The following is a 23,442-nucleotide window of genomic DNA, read 5'->3' on the forward strand; positions in this document are numbered from 1 at the left end:
AGAGTTGGAGCCCAGATTTCATATCAAATGCTTCTAGGACCACGGCTGCTCCAGCTTTTGAAGTCCCTTCTGCCTACCTCTTGATGCTGCAACCCTCTTAATAACACCATTAGCCATGTCAGCTCCATTTTTCTGACAGGATTGGTGGAAAGCAAGGGAGAGCCTTTCATGTAAGACTTTGCTACTCTGCTGCAATGCCTTAAAGATAAAACTTATTTTGATTCATCTTGTCCTAGTGTATACATGTAGCTTAACCTCTTTGCTTAGTAAGCAGTAATGGCTATCACTGGGTTTTTCCTGATTCCCTGTTAATTAATGGAGATTAGAACTCTATACAACTAATTTAAAAGAATTACTCAAAGATGTCTCTTCAAAGCAATATAGCCATAAGATACAGATTAAACTCTGAATATTCCAAATAACAAATTATATTTCTAGTCAGCTAATGACAGAGATAAAAATGACTTAAAATAACTTCCTCTCATAGCTAGAGAGGAGAATAGTAGAATATATTATATATTTATCTTAAAAATTGAAATAAGAAAAAAATGTATCATAGAATCAACCCTTTCCGTTAGAGGAAGGCGATTTTAATGCTTGTAATTTTTGCTGCATGCACCTTCTTCTTCAGAACAGACTAATAGACAAGCTCCGCTTCTTGATGAAACAGAAGTGGGTGAACTGGCTGAATAATATATTTGTATCCATGGACTTGAATGTGAGAATTTGAGAAAGAACTATGTTTAAGCACGTGGCTTTGGCATATACTGAACACTGACCTATTCTATGAAGCTGTTAAACATTTTTACCCTTTACAATCATCTGACTTCACACTTGAATATACCTTTTTCTTCTAGAGGAAATTAGCATGCTTGCACATATAATAAAAGTAAAGCACTTTGCAGTGATGTTAATTGAGTGCATCTTTTAGCAAACCTATCTTTCTGCCGATTGCTTCTGGTAAAAATAAGATTTGTAAGCATGCTTTTCAATCAGAGTTTGCACTTGTCCTTTGAGAGTTGGATAATATTTGTATTTTGAGATGTGTGTTATTATCTGAATAGTTGTAGCTGGACCTTCAGAGTAAGGTACTGGAGCAGTAGAAACTGAAAAAAAAAAGAAATGAGTTGGGGCTGGTATACGATAACCTCATCTTCTGTTGGTGTCCCACTCATGGTGCTATTTGACACCCTAGGCAACTTACTACCTTAGGCAATATTTCTCTTGTGGTTGATAGGGTTTGCTCTGAAGATTGTGAGAAAACTCAGTGTTAATCTATTGGGACTTGATGCACTGATGATAGGTAGGTTCAAGGGGAAAAAATTCCTCCTGTTTCTGAAAATCAGGAATTAGTTGCTATATTCCAAGGTACCTGGAGTTCTCAAAGCTCTTCCAATGGTGGTGGATACACTGTTCCTTGCTCATATCATATCTGGAAGTGTTCTGACACTGCCAGCAGAATTTCTGTAGGCTTTCTCTGTCTTTTGGTGATCTTGTCTGACCATGAAGAAAAGTGTGTTGAATAGAGTTCTCCTACACGATTATCACTGCCTACCCTCCACCTGTACATCAGATCAGTAGTGGCAATGGAAAGGTGCAGAGAGCTCTGCTCAGTGGAGCACATTGCCTTGGGAGGCTCAGTGTTGGCTGCAGGGTGGCATGGTAAAGAGCACCCTGCCGTGTTGGCTGCATGCTGGGGAACCTAGCCCCGACAGTCCTCTAGGAATCTCTCAGAAACTGCTGGGGAGCATCGGAGAAGAGTGTGAAAAAATAGACATGATTACTGCCAGGTAAAAATTGCAGGGCAAAACTCATTCCCCAAGTGGCTCTGCTGGACTATCACAAAAATAAAATGGCAAACATGAAAACTATTTGCCAGCAAGAACTAATTAGAGCCCTTAATTGGATCCCCTTTTCCAAGAAGTGGCACTAGAGAGATTAATGAGTGAACAACATTCTTTATTATTTATTAATATTCTGTGTTAAGTCCCTTCAGTCATGCCCAACTCTTTGTGACCCTATGGACTGTAGCCCTCCAGGCTCCTCTGTTCCTGGGATTCTCCAGGCAAAAATACTGGATTAAGCTGCCACACCCTCCTCCAGGGGATCTTCCTGACCCAGGAATTGAACCCATGTCTCCTGCGGCTCCTGCATTGCAGGTAGAATCTTTGTCACTGAGCAACCAGGGAAGCCCTTATTATTATTAATACCGCACAATTTGGAGGCAATCTAATTAATAATTAACATTTAATTGTAGGTAAAATAAGGAATAATTCTAGGTTTCATAAGATATTGGTGAAGACTGAAGGGTTTCTTTTGTATTTCCAGATCTGTGGTCAATTAGGGAATTAATCTGAATTCTGCTAGATTTTCTCCATGAAACTGTAGCAGCCGCACAAGGAGGAGTGAACCGGGGAGAGGACATTAAATCACCTCTTAGATTTGGAGGTCAGCCAACCTTTGCTCTGTGAGCTTGTCATTTAATTTTGTGAGTAAAGTTTTGTTGAAATGAAGCTGTGGCCATTTATTTATGTGTAGTCCGTGACTGCCTTCCTTCTATAACTGCAGAGCTGAATATTTGCAAAAGAGACATTAAAAATGTTTTCTCTTTGGTTCTTTGCAGATAACATTTGCCCAGTATTGTCTTAGACAAAAGTAGGGTTTGGGGACATGCCAACAAAGAAAATCATTCTCAGGTGAGATAGAGAGTTACCAACTGCATTATAAAATACACAGACAACGTAAATAAAGACAACGACACTAAGTATGAACAAGATGAGGGGAAACATCGTATTGCCTATGTAAACAAGACACATACTTGCAACACACACACACACACACACACACACACAAGGAAAGGACCATAAAAACTGGAATAAAACATAATGGAAGGAAAAATAGAAATGAAGTCTCATAGTCAAAAACTACTAATGAGAGTATGAATTAAGTAAATACTTCAGAGAGAAGATGATAAGCCAGCCTAAAGTGATGGACATTTTAGAGTTATAAAACAAAACACACAAAAAAGCAGCAAACATCCTTACAGTGTTATTCAGTTCAGTTCAGTTGCTCAGTCGTGTCTGACTCTTTGTGACCCCATGGACCACAGCACGCCAGGCCTCCCTGTCCATCACCAACTCCGGGAGTTCACCCAAACTCACATCCATCGAGTCGGTGATGCCATCCAGCCATCTCATCCTCTGTCATCCCCTTCTCTTCCGGCCGTCAATCTTTCCCAGCATCAGGGTATTTTCAAATGAGTCAGCTCTTCACATCAGGTGGCCAAAGTATTGGAGTTTCAGCTTCAACATCAGTCCTTCCAATGAACACCAGGACTGATCTCCCTTAGGATGGACTGGTTGGATTTCCTGGCAGTCCGAGACTCTCAAGAGTCTTCTACAACATCACAGCTCAAAAGCATCAATTCTTTGGTGCTTAGCTTTCTTTATAGCCCAACTCTCATATCCATACATGACCACTGAAAAAACCATAGCCTTGACTAGATGGACCTTTGTTGACAAAGTAATGTCTCTGCTTTTTAATATGCTGTCTAGGTTGGTCATAATTTTCCTTCCAAGGAGTAAGTGCAGATGCAATCACCATCTTCAAAGATTTTGGAGCCCCCCACAATAAAGTCAGCCACTGTTTCCACTGTTTCCCCATCTATCTTCCATGAAGTGATGGGACTGGATGCCATAATCTTAGTTTTCTGAATGTTGAGCTTTAAGCCAACTTTTTCACTCTCCTCTTTCACTTTCATTAAGGGGCTCTTTATACTGTTATTAAATAAATTTTTAAAAACCAGGGACAAAAATGGATACAGCTAAAAATCAAATTGTTGGCATGGATAAAAAGCATGAGATAATTATAAATGAAAAAATTAAGTGGTTTTAAGAAATAAAGAAAAGTGAACAAATATGTAAAACACATGAAGAGATTCTGATGATATGAATATTTACTATTCTTAAAGCAGAGAACAAAATGCAAGGTACAGAAAAGAAAATTGATATAAAGGAAGAAATAATATTGCCAGCTGAATGAATAGCCCACCTTCGAGGAAAACTTGAAACAGAGCAACAGGTATCTTATTTAAATTATCAAACTTCTAGAATAAATCCAAAAAAGTAAACCATTTGAAGTCATTTATAATATGGAAAATTTTGAGTTAGTCTCAGAATTATCCACAGCAACGTTAGCTGCCAGAAGACAATGGGAGAGTAATTGATATTAATAGATGCTGAAGCAGATAAAGGGTACCTCTGTCAATGTGATCCTTAACAAACTGTCTTTCATCAATGAGGGTGTCAGATAAATAACTTAAACGAATCATGAAAGAATATACAAAGACCCACATAAACTTAATGAAATTCACAAGAAGAACGAAGAAGCCCCAGAGAAACGCTGAGTGAAGCATTAGATGACAGACGACAACAGGGCGGTGTCTACAGGCACCGAGGGAAGGAGATGTGGGCCTGGAGCAGACAGGCATCACATGTTCTCAGACATGCAAGAATTCCAGAACTACCCTTTCCAGGTTAAAGCAAAAAACAAAAGAAATGCTTAAGAATCAAAAAAAAAGAGAGAAAAATAAGAGCAATAACAATATTTAGCCAGTCAAGAATGAACAGAGAAATAACTAAAAATTGAAAAAAAACTAAAAATAGATTAGCCATAATAAAAATAGCTAGAGATAGCATTTGTGGCAATCATTAAAAAATAACACAGAGTTTTAGAAGATAATATATAAGCATCACCAACTTGCAAAGGGTGAAAATAGATGTTGAAATGAGAATTAGTGGCGGAATGCTAATTTTAGTTTTCATGGTTTGGGGTCAATAGACATTTTGTTTCAGAAAACCAGTATATCTATTTCTATAATCTTTAATTAATATCTAACTAATGGTTCTTGAGTTGATAAAAAACATTTATCTAAAGTTGAGTGAATTAATGTTTTATGGCAATTTCCATTTATTTTATGAACTTCAAATACTTAAAAATAGCACAAATGCAATTTATGACAGTTTTGATATTCATCCATCTATACACACTGACCCATTTTCCACCCATTTAGTCCCCCTTTTCTTCTTTCTCTTTGTGTGTTTATTCTTTAAATGCTCTTTCTATTTAGAAATGTTTTCACCAGAATCGATGTTTACATAAGAATTAAAATGAGTGAAGTGACATAGACTAATGCCAACAATAGCTATTTCTATGTAGGAAAATTTAAATTTTTTTTCCTTTATTTTCTTGTTATATGTTTCTTTATTGCTCTGTTAAAATAATGAATAAGTTATTAGTCAAACAAAAATATGAATTAACTCATTATTCATAGCCCTAAGAGCATTTGAATTATATATCTGAAAATTCTGAAAGATATATCAGGATCTTTTTTACAAACAGAATTCTGAACCAGGAAGCAAAGTAACTTTGAAACAAAATGTAGCAGTCTTATTTGGCTTAGCTAAAATTATAAAATTGAAAAAGCCCCTCCTCCCATATGCATTCTTTCTTATGTTACTACTCTGAACCCAGGAATGGTAGAATTTTTTTTTTTTTCAAATCTATTACAATCTAAGAATCCCACCTGAGCACTACCCTTTGTGGTTTCCCTGAACAGAAATGTTTCTTTCTTGGCCTGGCTTTTGTTCATATTCTAAGATATTTTTGCCAAGGTATTACTATCTAACTTATTGCCTATTATTTTACAATTTCTAGAAAGCACTTGTGTTACAACCCCATTCAGAAGAGTAACAACTACACAGAAAATGAGAATTGTTATGGACATGAATATTTTGAGGATCTCCTCAAATTCTGCATCTTTTTTGCCAACACAAAAGGAAGTTTGGACTACTACTTTAATAATCAGTATTAATGATCTTCTCATTTTTCGTGAGACCTAAAGAGTCCTTGAATCACATGTTACTTACTTAGAAAGTCAATGAGTAAAGATCAAACTGCAAGCAGCTTAGAAAATATCCAATGACTTAGAAACTCTAAAGAAACTGAGAATTATTAATAAAGTCCATTGTTTTAGTCTTGGGAAAATATGATTGAGTTTTCTGATTAACCACAGCCCTAGAAATTAGATTTATATCTCTTCTTTCTTGAATATTGCCACATTTCTTAATGATAATCCAAACAGATAATCATCAGTACTGCAACGATAATGCGATCCTGAAAAGGCTGAAGGCTAGGACAATGAGGAGAACACGGTTTGGGTCCCAGCTGTGTTTACTTTCAAAAGACCATGTGTTTCTTGTTAGACCATCTTCTCGCTCCTCCGCCTTTTTCCCTCCCCTCCACAGTTCAAAACAGGAGCCAATTAGGGGTCCCAGAGTGAGTTCTTTCGCTCCCCTCACCTTTACCCTAATCTTTCTTGCATGCTCTCAGCAAAGTCAGACAACTGTGACAACAAGCTTGAGGCTTTTTTTTTTTGTTTTTAATTGACCCACCAGCAGAGGCTTAAAACCACCCTACAGCAGTTATATGTATGCAGAGGTTAAGTTTAAAAATACAGTCCAGGGAAAGAGACTCGAATCTATTTCATCAGAGATTTGAAAATCGTTGTCAGGTAGGTTTTAAACGTGATCAGAATAAAAGTGCGCATTGAGAAGCCAGCCCTCGGGTTGTAGCCCTCTTCTACCCCGCGCCTGTGACTCTCCAGGCTGGGGAGGTGTGATCATGCGGATCCCTGTGACCTGAGCCAGCCCTTCCCCACCACTGGAGGAAAGGCTGTTCCTTCACTCCTCCTCCTCTGTTTCCTCTCCCCTCATCCCCACCGCCCCTGTCCCTCCAAAAGCCACAAGTGTGTGAAATGCATTCATTTGCCAGAGGCTGTTTATTCTGTTTAATAGACACCTATTGCCCCCTCATCCTTTCTTTTTAGATTGTCTGGACAGGCACCAAGCAAATTAGTGCAAAATGCTTTCAGTCAAGTGTCGGGTGGAATCATGGTGATGAATGCTCCACTCTTGGGCTTTCAGGTTCTCCCAGCACTTGTACTGACAGCATTGTCTCCCTCGATTACAGCCTTGCCCATGTGTTCCATGGAGCGCCAAAAACAATCTTGTAACTTTGGAAGGTTCTGTTCCAATGAAGACATTTTGAACTCACTGTGAAAAAAAGAAACGGAAAGGATTTGACATCAAAAGTTTAGTAAAGTCTCAAACATATTTCCCTTAATGGAGCATTTCCAGTCTTTGCTGCTTCTAGTAAAGATTAGGAAGTTACAAAATAGTGACACATAAAAATGCTAGGATGTAGCCCTTGACATGAGACTCATTAATGATCTTGGCTTCAAACAAATTGCTGGAATGATGCACTTGATTTCCTTACATCAAATGTGTATATTCAAGTCCTTCTTGAAATTTAAAGAGGATCCTTGGTCTTCAACAAAAAGACAACTACTATTGCCACTGCTCAGTCAAATCAGCCATGTCCAAATCTTTGCAGCGCTATGGATTGTAGCCCACCAGGCTCCTCTGTCCATGGGATTCTCTAGGCAACAATACTGGACTAGGTTGCCATGGTCTCCTCCAGGGGATCTTCCCAACCCAGGGATCGATCCCGGTCTCTTATGTCTCCTGCATTGCGGGTGGATTCTTTACTGCTAAGCCAAGTACTATTACCCAGCCCTAATGTTTGCAGTTCCAGCCCAGCCTAGAAATAAGTTAAATTGGAACAAGCACAATCATCTTCCAGGTCAGACTCTGAATTCTCAATATTTAAAATAATCTCCCCCGCCTTTTTTTTTTTTTTTTTCAGAAAAACTTTATCTTTTGTTTTTTATCCTCCCCCCTTTTCTCTTTTTGCTTGTTGTTTTGTTGCTGCTTAGTTGCTAAGTCATGTCCAGCTCTTTTGTGACCCCTTAGACTATGGCCCACTAGGCTCCTCTGTCCATTGGATTTCCCAGGCAAGAATAGTGGAGTGGGTAACCTTTTCCTTCTCCAGGGGAGCTTCCTGAGCAGGGATCAAACCTGCATCTCCTGCTTTGGCAGGTAGGTTCTTTACCACTGAGCCACCAAGAAAGCCCTTTCTGTTTGTTAGAAGCAGATTAATTTTTCTCTGCTATCATCTGGAACCTAAACTAGCAGTTATTACCATTGAACTATCATGACCAGCCACCCATTTAACAAAACCTGTGGAAAATAATCCTCTTGGTAACTCAAAATTTGGAAGATACAGTAGTAGTAAGTTCTCGTCTACTAAAACATTGAGGATATTGAAAAAAATGTCCTATTACATTTTCTCCAAATAATACCAATTTAGAATAGGTGACACCTCGTGAGTTGGCTTTCCAACATAATATCTTGGATATCTCTAACTCCACCAACAAAATGGGTTTTTAAAAACAATTTGCTGTTGTGAGACCTTGATTCTTGGCAAATTGGCCCCAGGTTAGACATCAGGATACATAGCTTAATCTGAGTGAATCAGAACCTAGCAGAGCCAGGGATCTGAAAGTCAGCCAGCTGTCCCTGTCAGAGACAACAAATAACCATGAGGACCTGCCATTGAGGTTCCTGGGGTTTCTCTGAATCTTCAATGTGCTGAAGTTGGCTTGTTCAACTTTTCCTCTAATTTCATGCAAAGCTTTTGTTAAAATCTCTTGAAAACAAACCACCGAGTAACTTGGAATGAACGTAATTTAAATGTATGTAAGAAGATTTGGATGGCAAACTTTAAAGTGAGGGGTTGGGTGCAAATCTGCCGCAGTCGTTTACTCTCAGCGGGATCTCTCAGGCTCGGACATGTGCAGTTATCTTATCCTTTGTTGATTTTCAGAATGGCTGGTGGTAACAAGAGTGTGATTTCCCTTCTTTATCATTGATTCCTCTCTATTTCTTATTATTCTTTTAACAAAATTTAAAATACATGAAATAAACTGAATGCATTGGGAATATAAATAATTGATTCCTAATTATGGTTCATTTAAATGATTAGAAAACACAGTCAAATGAGGAAAAATATATTCATCCAGACATCTGCCAAACATTCAAAATGAAATACTGGAAAAGCTAAGCTGTGTATTTCAGCGTATTGCTTGGCAGTTTGTCAGTTTTCATTTGGTTGGTCCGTTTTATAACATACCTGCTTTTCATATTTAAAATGAGGTTACTTCACAGTTCTTTCAAAAATTTCAGAATCTGCAATTATATGACTGCTTTAATTTTTATTCAACTATTCTCTTGCCTATTCCAATCCACAAAGTGTAATGAATTCTATATTATTACATTAGGTGATTCATAGCTTGGTATTTACTCGTCACCTGAATGATAGATATATATTTAGTCACATAAATCTTATCTATAAAAGATGCAATATTATGAGGTAAGATTATATTCCTGGAAACCCATCTTTTATTATAAAAATAAAGAAAATAAAATAGTTTAACACATATTTTTTTTAGTTTTTAATAAGCATGTGATAATTCAGTTTAAAATGAACTGAAACTTCTTTTGGGAGAACACTTCAGCAATACCTGAACTTCCTGAAGATGTGCAAAGGGGAAGTACAGGGAAGCTGACTTAAAGGTACAATTCTTTTTTTCCAGGAAGACTTCCTATAGCAAGTAGCTTTTACTGTTTTGAAAAGTTCTGGTAGCATTCAAAAGTAAGATCAACTGTTGCATATGTACATAGGGCACAAAAGTCTATGTAGAATGTCCTACTTTATGAATGATCTCTTGCTCTGTTTGTTTAATGTGCTCTTCATTGCTGAACTCCTATGAATGGGAGTCTATAAATTCCATCACTTATGCAGAATACAATCTGAAACTAATCACTCTACCTCTAAAGTACCTGGGGACAAATAGAATATAGATGGGCATATATTAACATTCAAATGATGTATTTTACCTGCTTGCAAACAAATGAAGTGCCACATTCATTATTCCAAATGCAGATAAAGCAGATTTCAGTAAAGGGGGAAAAACAGTTGTCTTTATCTTTTTTAAATCAATAGAATAAAATATTTTCAAACCTTTTAACTATTACCATAAAAGAATATATATGTAAGTAGATGGAATATATAATTTTAAAAGTAAAACATCTACGAAAAAGGAAGCTAACAGTTTTGAAGACATGTTACATGTCAAATCATTTTTATATATTCTTTTACATAATTTTTCTAAGTTTACCTAATCTTTACAATATCCAAGTATAAGTATTATAATACTCATTTTTCAAAAGCTCAGAAACATTAAATACATTTTTAAATGCAATATCTGATAGGTAGAAAAGCCAGGAATTTGAACTCTGATTTGTCTGATTCTAAAGCTCTTAGCTATGTCCATTACAAGCTGCTCTTATTATTAAAGTCACATAGTAAGAAGAGAAAATGAGATAATTAAAATGTATCTTTTCTTGTACATAGCAAATCTGAGCGATCTAATTTCTTCAGTATGTGTTGCGAGTAATGCAGTTATTAATATAGAAAATAGCCTCATTTCATTACTCTCATTAGCTGATTAGTGTGTTTTGCTAAAGCACTAACCCTAGTCTGAAATGAGAAAAATGAAAGTAGGAAGTGATTAAGAATAGGAAATAATATTCTCCTACAGTTCATCACAAAAGAGGTAGTGTATTTTAACTATATCACACACTGTAGCAGAACTCAATAAATGTTTATGCAGTGAACATACAGGCATTTATTACACCTTAAATCATTTGTCACAAAATCTTACATCTGCATGGAATATAGGGGAATGCAAGCAGAGGCCCCCAAAGATGTCCAAATCCTAATTCATGTAGCCTACAAATAAGCTACCATCCAGGGCAGAAGGGCCTTTGCAAAGGTGATGGCGCACACTGAGACAGGCGATTGTCCTGGATTTTCTGAGTGGGTCCAGGGTAATCAAGAGTCAGAGAAGACGTGTCAAGAGAAGCAGAGTCAGAGCAAGACCTGAAGAAGCTGCTGCCTTTGGAGATGGAGGGTGTAGCCATGAGCCAAGAACAACCGGAAGCTGGAAGATGTAAGGGAATGAACTTCCACCTTGAGCCTGCAGAATAAACCCAGACTAGCGGTCACCTGGATTTTTACTCGCGTGCTTAGTTTCTCAGGTATGTCTGATTCTTTGTGACCCCCTGAACTGTAGCCCCCCAGGTTCCTCTGTCCGTGGGATTCTCCAGAGGGTAGCCATTCCTTTCTCCAGGGGATCTTCCCCCGCCCAAGAATCGAACCTAGGTCTCCTGCATTGCAGGTGGATTCGTTACCATCTGAGGCACCAGGGAAGCCCTAGACTTTTACTTAGTAAAACCAGTTTGGGGTTTCTGACCGCAAGAAGTTTAAGATAAGAACTACATGTTGCCTTAAGTCCTGGGTGTATGATAATTTGTTACAACAATGAGAAGCTAACACAATAAATGAATTGGAAAGACAAAAATTTTTGTTCATAATGCTTCTAGTTAAAATAGTAGGTCTCTCAGTATAAGTAAAGGCATAATACAGCATATTGTTAAATTATTTTTCAGGGCATTCAGGCAGTGCATCCTGAGACTATGTATTTCAGTAATGATTTCAGGGATAAAAATTCATTTTTCGAATACTTGAAGTTCAAAATTAAAAAAATAATAACACAAATAAGCCTTTTTATTAATGACTTTATTTGGCATCTTAAGTTTCTGCTAAATACATGTGAAACTCCTTATGCTTGAGGTAATATCTATCCCATTATTTAAAACCCATGTTTTCTTTCTTTTTTTTTTTTTCAACATGGAACCTTTATTTTAATGTGATTACTGTACATCTGCAGTATTGGAGTAATCCTTTTACAAATGGAACTAGAAGAAACAATGACAAAACCAAACTGGCATTTGATGTGAATCCACAGGAGTTTAAGCTTCAAATCCAGCCAAGAAGTTGGTTGCAATCTCTTTCAGCTTTGCATCTGCCGTTTCTGAGATCTTTCCATCAGTCCTGATTTTGCCCAACAGGATTTGATGTTGGTTGATAACGTGCGACAAGAAAGCATTCTCAAATTTTATAATCTTGCTGGGCTCCAGCTTGTCAAGATACCCCCTGACACCCGCATAGATAACAGCCACTTGCTCTTCAATAGCCATGGGAGAACACTGTCCTTGCTTGAGCAACTCAGTCAAACGCACCCCACGACTCAAGAGTTGTTGAGTGGCAGCATCAAGGTCAGAACCGAACTGGGCAAAAGCAGCAACCTCACGGTACTGAGCCAACTCCAGTTTCATGGTACCTGCCACCTGTTTCATGGCCTTGGTTTGGGCAGCAGATCCAACACGGGACACAGACAAACCAACATTAATGGCAGGGCGGATACCTTTGTAGAACAATTCTGTTTCCAAGAGGATCTGTCCATCAGTGATGGAAATGACGTTTGTTGGAATGTAAGCAGACACATCACCAGCTTGCGTTTCGATGACTGGTAGAGCAGTCAAGGAGCCACCACCAAAAGCAGCGTTCATTTTAGCTGCTGTCTCCAGGAGTCGGGAGTGCAGGTAGAATACATCACCAGGATAGGTCTCATGACCTGGGGGTCGCGGAGCAGCAGAGACATCTGACGATAAGCAACGATATCCAAACGATATCCGCCTGTTTGGATAAGTCGTCATAAATGATCAAAGCATGTTTGCCATTATCCCTAAAATATTCTCCCATTGAACATCCAGAATAAGAAGCCAGGTACTGAAGTGGGGCAGCATCTGAAGCAGTAGCTGAAACCGCAATGGTGTACTTCACAGCATCTGCATCTGTAAGTCTCTTCACCAATGGGCAACAATGGATCTCTTTTGACCAATAGTAACATAGATACAGTACAGCTTCTTCTTTTCATCAGTTCCATCATTGAATCGTTTCTGGTTAATGATTGTGTCAATAGCAACAGACGTTTTGCCAGTCTGTCGGTCACCAATAATCAGCTCATGCTGACCATGGCCAATCGGCACCAAGCTATCCACAGCCTTAATGCCAGTCTGCATTGGTTCCTGCACAGAAAATCGAGGAATGATCCCAGGGGCTTTCAAGCCAACTCGTCTTCAGGCCTTGGAACCAATTGGACCCTTTCCATCAATGGCATTACCAAAGGCATCGACTACACGACCAGGCAGCTCCTCACCGACTGGAACATCTCCAATACAATATCTCTTTCCTTAATAAGTTTATCGTTTCCAAACACGACAACCCCAACATTGTCAGGCTCCAAGTTGAGAGACACACCCTTTAAACCTGAAGAAAACTCTACCATTTCTCCTGCTTGAACATTTCTTAGCCCATGTACCCGGGCAATACCATCACCAATACTTAAAACACGCCCAGTCTCTTCAAGGTCAACAGAGGTATCAGCTCCAAGAACACACTCTTCAAGAACAGAGGACACCTCAGCAGTGCCCGTCTTCTGAACACGAGAGTTAGAGGCATGCAGGTTCCTCGCAGCAATGAAGGATGATCCCAAAGCATTTTTGGAGACCAGCCCGGCTCGCCGAGGGAGGGCGCGGGCCACGGCCACGGCAACACGCACGGACAGCATCTTTGCAGCACCTCCTCAGGTGCTTCCTCCGCAGCCGCAGCCTTGAGACTGACTGGCTAAAACCCATGTTTTCCGTTTTTGAGAATCTCTTTTCCTGGCCTCTGCTTCCGAATTTCATATGCTGATATTGTTCTTTATGATATGAGCATCTTTGTCAACATTTCTTATATTGGGGATGCCACAAATACTTTTTGAAAGCATGGAAATTAAAACAGGAAGCTGTCATTTTCTTTTCCTACTGAATGAACCATAGTCATGGTTTAAAAGTTAAGAGGAAATGAGAGTCAAAACAATGTTGTAAACCTGGCATTTCCATTCACTTCAGTTAATCTAAAAAAGTAACAGAAACACTTTGAAAAGCAGTTTGACACTATGTACAAGATCTTTAAAAATTGTATGCCTTTTGTCCTGGTAATCTCATTTCAGAGAATTTAAGAATAATAATCAGTTATGCTGGTGGTGGTGATTTAATTGCTAAATTTTCTCCAGCTCTTGTGATCCCATAGACTGTAGCCCGCCAGCCTCCTCTGTCCTTGGGATTTCCCAGGCGAGAATACTGGAGTGGTTTGTCATTTCCTTCTCCAGGGGGATCTTCCCCACTCAGGGATTGACCCCAGGTCTCCTGCATTGCAGGTGGATTCTTTTACTGCTAAGCTATCAAGGAAGCCCCCCCAAATCAGTTATACACCAGAATAATTGTGAGTATGAATTTTGTGCAGCATGATAACAGTTATTTATTCTCCTCATTAAACTTTTATCAAAATTCTGAAGTATACACAATTTCTTGTATCGGTTTGAAGACAGAAATTGGTATAAAATTTACTTATTTTGTGTATTCCCAAAGTAAGAGAGAGAAAAAAAAACAAAAACCAAATTCATTCACTGAAAGCTGAAACAAGCACATTTGTTTTGATGTTCGAATCGTACTGATGGTTGACCAACACAAAACGAATTTTGTGTGTGATTTCTGTTTACTAACTGCACCTGTGTAATGATAGCCAGAGCCACGCTGTGGCACCGGGGCAGCCTTACACTCCGAGCATCCACACGTGAATGGATGTATATGACACAGTATGTCTGGGCCACTAGTCTGAATATATTTAAATGAATTGACTCATGCTTAAGTCAAGCAACATACTTATTGTATTTCTCTACAAAATCTATTTGCCTAACGTGGCTAAATCAACAGTTATCAGCACAGATAACAGCTTTTCGTCAGTAATCAAATTTCAGAAAGTGATATGGCTTTAGAATGGTGCCCCAGAGCCTAGCTTGGAAACTAGTTCATTCTACTCCCTAATAGTATCTATTGAATAAATAAATTTCTGGGTTTATTAGTGTATATCAAACACTTGCCACTTTTTTTTATTACTTTGACTTTTAAACAAGTACCTCCAGTGCATTAAAATTCCTTAGTGTCTTCTGCTATTATATTATACTGTGTGATAAATTCCCAGCTTTGTTCAGATCAATTTGTTATTATAGTGGAAGAGAAATTATTGGAACCCAAGGTTGAAACCCTGTATATTGTTTGAACTACATTTACTCACAGGTTTCCATTTCCCTTTCAAGGTGAAACTGAAGGAAGAATGATATCTTCCTAATTCTCTTCAATTCCATACAATAGTCAGTGCTTATTTTTCAGTAAGCCCCGAGTGCATTGTGCTGTGGAGGCCGCATCACGTAGGGTCCTTCAGAGTAGACAGACACCTTCAGAGCAGCTAGAATGCAGTGCTCCAAGTCACGAGAGCATTAATAACTGCTGTGACTTATGAAAATCTTTGAAAGAGGAACTGCTCTGGGTAATAAATGCCACTAACTGCGATAGATTTGCCTGAACACGAATCATTCCCCTTCTTTCAGAAATAGTTCCTCGTTCTCTTTGGGAAAACTATGTAATGCATGTGCTTTGGAACCACGTAAGTTTGCTTGAATGCTGACTCTGCAGCTTATTAGCTGCGTGGCCCTTGACAAGTTACTTACCATCTCTATGCATATAGCTAATCATCTGTAAAATGGAGATAATATAGTTCCAACATTATAAGCACATTATGTGGATTACTTGAGCTGCTACTACAATTGCAAATGCAATCAGAACAGTATTTGGCATGTGAAAGTGCAAGTGTTAGTCATTCACCTTACAAATAGCTGTGAAAAGAAGAGAAGCGATAAGCAAAGGAGAAAAGGAAAGATACAAGCATCTGAATGCAGAGTTCCAAAGAATAGCAAGAAGAGATAAGAAAGCCTTCTTTAGCGATCAGGGCAAAGAAATAGAGGAGAAGAACAGAATGGCAAAGACTAAAGACCTCTTCAAGAAAATTAGAGATATCCAGGGAACATTTCATGCAAAGATAGGCTTGATAAAGGACAGAAATGGTATGGACCTAACAGAAGCAGAAGATATTAAGAAGAGGTGGCAAGAATACACAGAAAAACTGTACAAAAAAGATCTTTATGACCCAGATAATCATGATGGTGTGATCACTCATCTAGAGCCAGACATCTTGGAAAGTGAAGTCAAGTGGGCCTTAGAAAGCATCACTACGAACAAAGCTAGTGGAGGTGATGGAATTCCAGTGGAGCTATTTCAAATCCTGAAAGATGATGCTGTGAAAGTGCTGCACTTAATATGTCAGCATATTTGGAAAACTCAGTGGCCACAGGACTGGAAAAGGTCAGTTTTCATTCCAGCCCCAAAGAAAGGCAATGCCAAAGAATGCTCCAACTACCACACAATTGCACTCATCTCACATGCTAGTAAAGTAATGCTCAAAATTCTCCAAGCCAGGCTTCAGCAGTGCATTAACTGTGAACTTTCTGATGTTCAAGCTGGTTTCAGAAAAGGCAGAGGAACCAGAGATCAAATTGCCAACATCTGCTGGATCATCAAAAAAGCAAGAGAGTTCCAGAAAAACATCTCTTTCTGCTTTATTGACTCTGCCAAAGCCTTTGACTGCGTGGATCACAATAAACTGTGGAAAAATCTTCAAGTGATGGGAATACCAGACCACCTGACCTGCCTCTTGAGAAATCTGTATGCAGGTCAGGAAGTAACAGTTAGTACTGGACATGGAACAACAGACTGGTTCCAAATAGGAAAAGGAGTACGTCAAGGCTGTATATTGTCACCCTGCTTATTCAACTTATATGCAGAGTACATCATGAGAAACGCTGGACTGGAAGAAACACAAGCTGGAATCAAGATTGCTAGGACAAATATCTATAACCTCAGATATGCAGATGACATCACCCTTATGGCAGAAAGTGAAGAGGAACTAAAAAGCCTATTGATGAAAGTGAAAGAGGAGAGTGAAAAAGTTGGCTTAAAGCTCAACATTCAGAAAACAAAGATCATGGTACCAGGTCCCATTACTTCATGGGAAATAGATGGGGAAACAGTGGAAACAGTGTCAAACTTTATTTGGGGGGGCTCCAAAATCACTGCAGATGGTGACTGCAGCCAGGAAATTAAAAGACACTTACTCCTTGGAAGAAAAGTTATGACCAACCTAGACAGCATATTGAAAAGCAGAGACATTACTTTGCCAACTAAGGCCCATCTAGACAAGGCTATGGTTTTTCCAGTAGTCGTGTATGGATGTGAGAGTTGGACTGTGAAGAAAGCTGAACACCGAAGAATTGATGCTTTTGAACTGTGGTGTTGGAGAAGACTCTTGAGATTGCCTTGGACTGCAAGGAGATCCAACCAGTCCATTCTGAAGGAGATCAACCCTGGGATTTCTTTGGAAGGAAATAAAGCTGAAACTCCAGTACTTTGGCCACCTCATGTGAAGAGTTGACTCATTGGAAAAGACTCTGATGCTGGGAGGGATTGGGGGCAGGAGGAGAAGGGGATGACAGAGGATGAGGTGGCTGGATGGCATCACTGACTCAATGGACATGAATCTGAGTGAACTCCGGGAGTTGGTGATGGACAGGGAGGCCTGGCGTGCTGCGCTTCATGGGGTCGCAAAGAGTCGGACACGACTGAGCGACTGAGCTGAACTGAACTACAATAAACTACGTAAAAGTGAACGTGTTAGTCAGTCAGTTGTGCCACTCTTTGAGACCCCACGGACTGTAACCCGCCAGGTTCCTCTGTCCATGGAATTCCCCAGGCAAGAATACTGGAGTGTGTTGCCATCCCCTTCTCCAAAAGATCTTCCTGATCTGGGGATCAAACCCAGGTCTCCTGCATTGCAGGCAGATTCTTTACCATCTGAGCAAAATAAATAAGCATTATTTATTTGTTAGATTATTTGGTAAATAAACAGACAGCATCTTTCCTTTGCATTCCCATTTTGTGAGACTGTTACATATTCCCTTGGCCAAGGAGTAGCACTGTATCTAAGCCAAAGAAAACTGGCTCACTGTTAATAAACATTGATGTCGTAGTTATCTTGTTAAATAAATCTGTGATGCTTTAGGGTGGCTTCTCTGAAATGAATTTGTACCTCAATGTCAAACTCCCTTTCAGAGAGTTTGTTACTTTTGTTTTATTTTTTCTTCCCTTTTTTTTTTTAACTTCAGAGACCAATTTACCCCATGCTGTAGTGAATTAAAAAATCATCTTTATCACTTCCTTGATGCTCTCCATTCTTTCCCTCCCTTTTTATAACTTTTGAAGCTTAGTCGAAGTGCATTGAAAGGGATTCATTCTGGCAGTGTAACCCTAGAGATATTCTTCACTAGCTGGAGATATTCCAGCTCCTGCTACAGAGCTCTCTCTGGAAACCACAGAGTCCCCCAGGCTGCTAGTGGTAATCAGTATTTCCCTCATAATGACAAGGTTGATCCATTTTTGTGTCTTGTGTCTCTTTCTTTACAATAACTTTTTATGTTTTTTAAACCTTTTGACCATTCTCTATTGGATTGTGAATCTTCACCTTACCAGGATCTATAAGTTGTTTATATATTAGACAGATTAGTCTTTTGGTCTATTACATAAAATCAAAAAACTCATGTGTAGATGTCTTAAAATTTCTACATAGTCAAATTTATCAATATTTTATTTTCTGGCTTTTGAATCTTGAGTCATTTTTAAGAAATCCATTGCACACTCTGGAGATGTAATACAAATTTCTCATATTTACTTAGGGTAATTTTATGGTTTCATTTTTTTACATTTAAATGTTGAGCCATTTATAATGTTTTATGGGTTATGATGCCTGTCCATTTGGAAATATTTGTGAAAGAACTTTCTCCTGTTTTCTTCTAGAGCTTTGATGTTTTCACATTTTCCCTCCAGTGATCCACTTTTGATCCATTTTGCTGCACATGTCTATACAGTAGACTTACCCCATTAACTGAATAGTACAGGAGGCGTAACTCAAAGACACACAGCTCTGAATGACAAACCTTTTTAAATACTTTATTGAGGTATAACATACCCTGAACTTAACTCATTGTAAATGTACAATTCAGTGACTTTAGAATTGTTCAACCACTTTTATATCTTTTAAAAATGTTTTCATTTATTCAGTGACATTACTTTCTTTTGAATTATCATACACTGCAATGGATTAATTATGGTGTACATTCTCATCTATTTCAATGTATGTATAGAGTTGTGTGGGGGCTTCCCAGGTGGTGCTAGCGGTAAAGAATGCTCCTGTCACTGCAGGAGACGTGAGACCCTGGTTCGATCCTGGGTCAGGAACATCCCCTGGAGAAGGACACGAGCCACCCACTCCAGTATTCTTGCCTGGAGAATTCCATGGACAGAGGAGCTTGGTGGGCTATACTCCATAGGGTTGCAAAGAGTTGGGCATGACTGAAGCAATTTAAAATGCATACAAGCATAGAGTTATATAACCATCCCTGCAATCAGGAGTCAGAATATAAAAAGATAAAAACATAAAAAGAGAGAGTAAAAGAATTTCAATTATGGTAAATTTTCTATATCCCAAGCAAGCTATGCAAAGTTAAGTATACAAATGTCTATCAATAGATCAATCAATAAAATCTCTGCAAAATAGTAATCAAAATAGATAAAATAGAATCAGAAACTAAAAATTGTTCAAACAATGTCCCTCCAAAAAAGAGGAGCACTATAGTCTGAATGTTTGTGTAATCCTCACATACGTATGTGGAAAACCTAATAAGTAGTGTAATGGTCAGAGAAGGCAATGGCACCCCACTCCAGTACTCTTGCCTGGAAAATCCCATGGCTGGAGGAGCCTGGAAGGCTGCAGTCCATGGGGTCCCTGAGGGTCGGACACGACTGAGCGACTTCACTTTCACTTTTCACTTTCATGCATTGGAGAAGGAAATGGCAACCCACTCCAGTGTTCTTGCCTGGAGAATCCCAGGGACGGCAGTGCCTGGTGTGCTGCCATCTATGGGGTCGCACAGAGTCGGACACGACTGAAGCGACTTAGCAGCAGTGGCAGCAGTGTAATGGTATTAGGAGACAGAGACTTTGGAAGGAGATTTGTTTATGAGGGTAGGTAGAAACATCGGGAGTGGAACGAGTGCTTTCGTAAACGAGATCTCAGAGGGTGCTCTCATCCCTTATAGGGTCATCACCAGACCCTGACCCTGCTGGCACCCCACTCTTCATCTTCTAGCCTCCCAAATTATGAGAAATAAATGTACCACCCAATCCGTGGTATTTTGTTAGGGCAGCTCCACTAAGACAGGTAGGAAAAGGGAGATGGTAATCAAAATCAGAGGCCTCAAAATAAATGAGAAAATGGGCCTAAATCCAAGCCCATCAACTGTTAAATTTAATGCAAATTTTTTACAATTTTAAACACACTACTTAAAACACAAATATTTTTAAAATGAGGAAAATAACATGAATCAACTAGGCTTTCTACAAGAAACTTACTTCATATATATAAACAGGTAGATTAAAAGTAAAAGGATAGAAATATATGTACCTTGCCAAAACCATCAAAAGAAACTGGAACAGCTTTGTTAGTATTGGATAAATAGACTTCATGCGCATGTGTACGTGCTGAGTCGCTTCAGTTGTGTCCGACTTTCTGTGACCCCATGGACTGTACCCCATCAGGCTCCTCTGTCCATGGGGATTCTCCAGGCAAGAATACTGCAGTGGGTTGCCATTTTCTTCTTCAAAATAGACTTCATAGAAAAAGGAATTACCAAGGATAGGAAGGGAGGGGTGTGTGTGTGTGTCTGTGTCTGTGTGTGCATGCTCAGTCATGTCTGACTTTTTGTGACCCCATGGACTGTAGCCCACCAGGCTCCTCTGTCCATGAAATTTTCCAAGCAAGAATACTGGTGGGTTGCCATTTCCTACTCCAGGGGATCTTCTTGACCCAGGGATCAAACCTATGTTTCTTGCCTCTCCGGCATTGGCAGGCAGATTCCTTCCCACTGTACCACTGATAAGCCCTTAGAAAGGGATATTACCTATTAATAAATGGGTTAATTAACCAAGAATATATAGTATCCTTAATGTCTACATATCTATCAATACAGTTTTTAAATGGGCAAAGCAAAATCTGATAGGAAAGGAGAAATAGGTTACTGGACATGTAGAGCTGATAACCTCGATACTTCTTTCTCACTAACAGAACTAGTGGACAGAAAAATAAGCAGATATTGAAGGACTAAACACCATCATCAATGAACTAGATATGACATTAATACATATTCTACTGAAGAACAGGAGAATCCAGTCTTTTCAGGTAAACATGGAACATGCCCTGAGTCATCAAACGAACCTTTACAAATTAAAATAACTAAATCATATACAAATATTTTCTCTGGCAATTCATTTTTTAGAACATTTTCATAATCCTATAAATTCTCAGAGTTCCACGTGCAGTCACTTTCTTCTTCAAAACCCGAGCCCCCAAAAATCTATTATTTTTCTGTATCTCGATAAATTTGTCTTTTCTGAACATTTAATGTAAGTGGAATCATACAAAATGTAGACATTTTTGTTTAGTTTCTTTCACTTAGCAAAATGCTTTTGAGGTTCTCTCATGTTGCAGCGTGTTTTAGGATTGTTTTTCTGTACTTTCATTGCATAGATATACTATATTTTTCATCCACTCATTATGTGAAGTACTTTAAAACTATCTTCATCTTTTTTGTTATGAATAATACTGCTGTGAACATTCACATATAAGTCTTCCAGGAACATATGTTTTTATTTTCTTTGCGTAAATTAATAGAAATGGAAGTGTTAGGTCATCTAAGAAGCTTATGTTTCATTTTAAAACATATTCCAAATTGTTTTCCAAAGTGGCTTCACAATATAGCATCCCCACTAGCAACATATGAAGGTTCCATTTTCCCTGAGTCCTTGTCAACCCTTCATCTTCCCACTTTTGGATTATCGCATCTCAGTGCATGGATAGGGATAGGAAACTGTGTTTTAACTTGCATTTCACTAATACTTTATGGGATTGGGTTTCTTTCTAAGTGGTTTGTAGGTACTGTAAAATGTATAAATCTGTATCTATTTTAAAACTCAGGCTGACCTCATATTATTGTTTTAAGAATTCTGTACATATAGACACAGGTGCTTTGTCAGATACATGATTTGCAAATATTTTCTAGAGTCTGTGGCTTATCTTGGCATCCTCTATTAAGAGGATGCTTTACAAAGCACAAAATGTTTAATTTTACTGATGTCTATCTTTTTATGGTTGGATTTTGTTGCTGGCCTAAGAACACAAGGTCATAGAGATGCTTTCTTATGTTCATCTTAGATATTCTATAGGGTTAGCTTGGCGGCTGTGGTTCCTTTTCAAGTTAACATTTGTATACAGTATGAGATGGGCTGCCCTTGGGGCTCAGATGGTAAAGAATCTGCCTGCAATGCAGAAGACCCAGTTTCGATCCCTGGGTCAGAAAAACCTCTGGAGAAGGGAATGGCTACCCACTCCAGTATTCTTGCCTGGAGAATTTCATGGACAGAGGAGCCTGGTGGGCTGCAGTCCATGGGGTCGCAAAGGGTCGAACACGACTGCATGACTAACACTTTCACTTTCAGACTTTATCGCATGAGGTAAAGATTCACGTTGACTTCTTTTGCTGCATATGGATGTTCATGTTCCATCACTATTTAATGAAGTGGTTGTCCTTTCATTGTTGAATTATCAGGTCACTTTTCCTAAAATGCATTGACTCTAAACATAAATGCTAATTTGCAGTCTCTCAATTGTTTTCCATGTATTTATATCACTAATTTTTAAATATTTTACATTTATTTCTAATTGAGGGAAGTGTCTTTACGATGTTGTGTTGTGTCTGCCATATAACAATGCAAATCGGCCATAATTATACACACATCACCTCCATCTTGAGCCTCCCTCCCCTCCGCTCTCCCATCCCTCTAAGTCATCACAGAGGGCGAGGCTGGGTTCCCTGTGTTATAAAACAACTTCTCAGCAGCTATCTATTTTATAAGTGGTAATGCATGTATGTCAATGCCACTTTCCGCATTCATCCCACTATTTTTATACTAAAACCACTCTGTTTACAGTTGCTTCAGGTAAGTGTTCAAACCACATATCATAAGCCATTCCATATTTTCTTCTTTCAAAAAAATATTAGGCTATCTCGAGTCATTTCTATTTTCACATAAATGTTAGAATCAGCTTATCAATTTCTGCAAGAATTTTTCTAGTATTTTTACAGGAGCTGTATTAAATTTGTAGAACAATTTGGAAAGAATTGCCATTCAACCAATATTTACTCTTTCAATCTATGGGTAGGCGAGCTCTCTATTTATTTTGATCTTTAATGTCTCCAAGCAACATTGCATTATTTTGTTAAATTTATCCTAAGTATTTTATTTTTTGCTGATTTGGAATGGAACTATTTATTAATTTCAACTTTAAATTGTTTATTGTAGCATATAAAAGCACAATTGGTTTTTGCCTATCAATATTTTTTGTGTCTTTTGACTTTGTTAAACTTGCCTATTAGCTTTGCTAATAATTGGTTTTTGCCTATCAATATTT

At 38.6% G+C, this 23,442-nt stretch overlaps 1 pseudogene; it reads right to left on the reverse strand.

Annotated features, from left to right (window-relative positions):
• Positions 1-11,745: 11,745 nt before the first annotated feature.
• On the reverse strand, positions 11,746-13,525 carry LOC138423868 (ATP synthase subunit alpha, mitochondrial pseudogene; annotated as a pseudogene).
• Positions 13,526-23,442: the final 9,917 nt, after the last annotated feature.

This window comes from Ovis canadensis, chromosome 18, assembly GCF_042477335.2.
Source record: "Ovis canadensis isolate MfBH-ARS-UI-01 breed Bighorn chromosome 18, ARS-UI_OviCan_v2, whole genome shotgun sequence".
NCBI classification, from domain to species: Eukaryota; Metazoa; Chordata; class Mammalia; order Artiodactyla; family Bovidae; genus Ovis; species Ovis canadensis.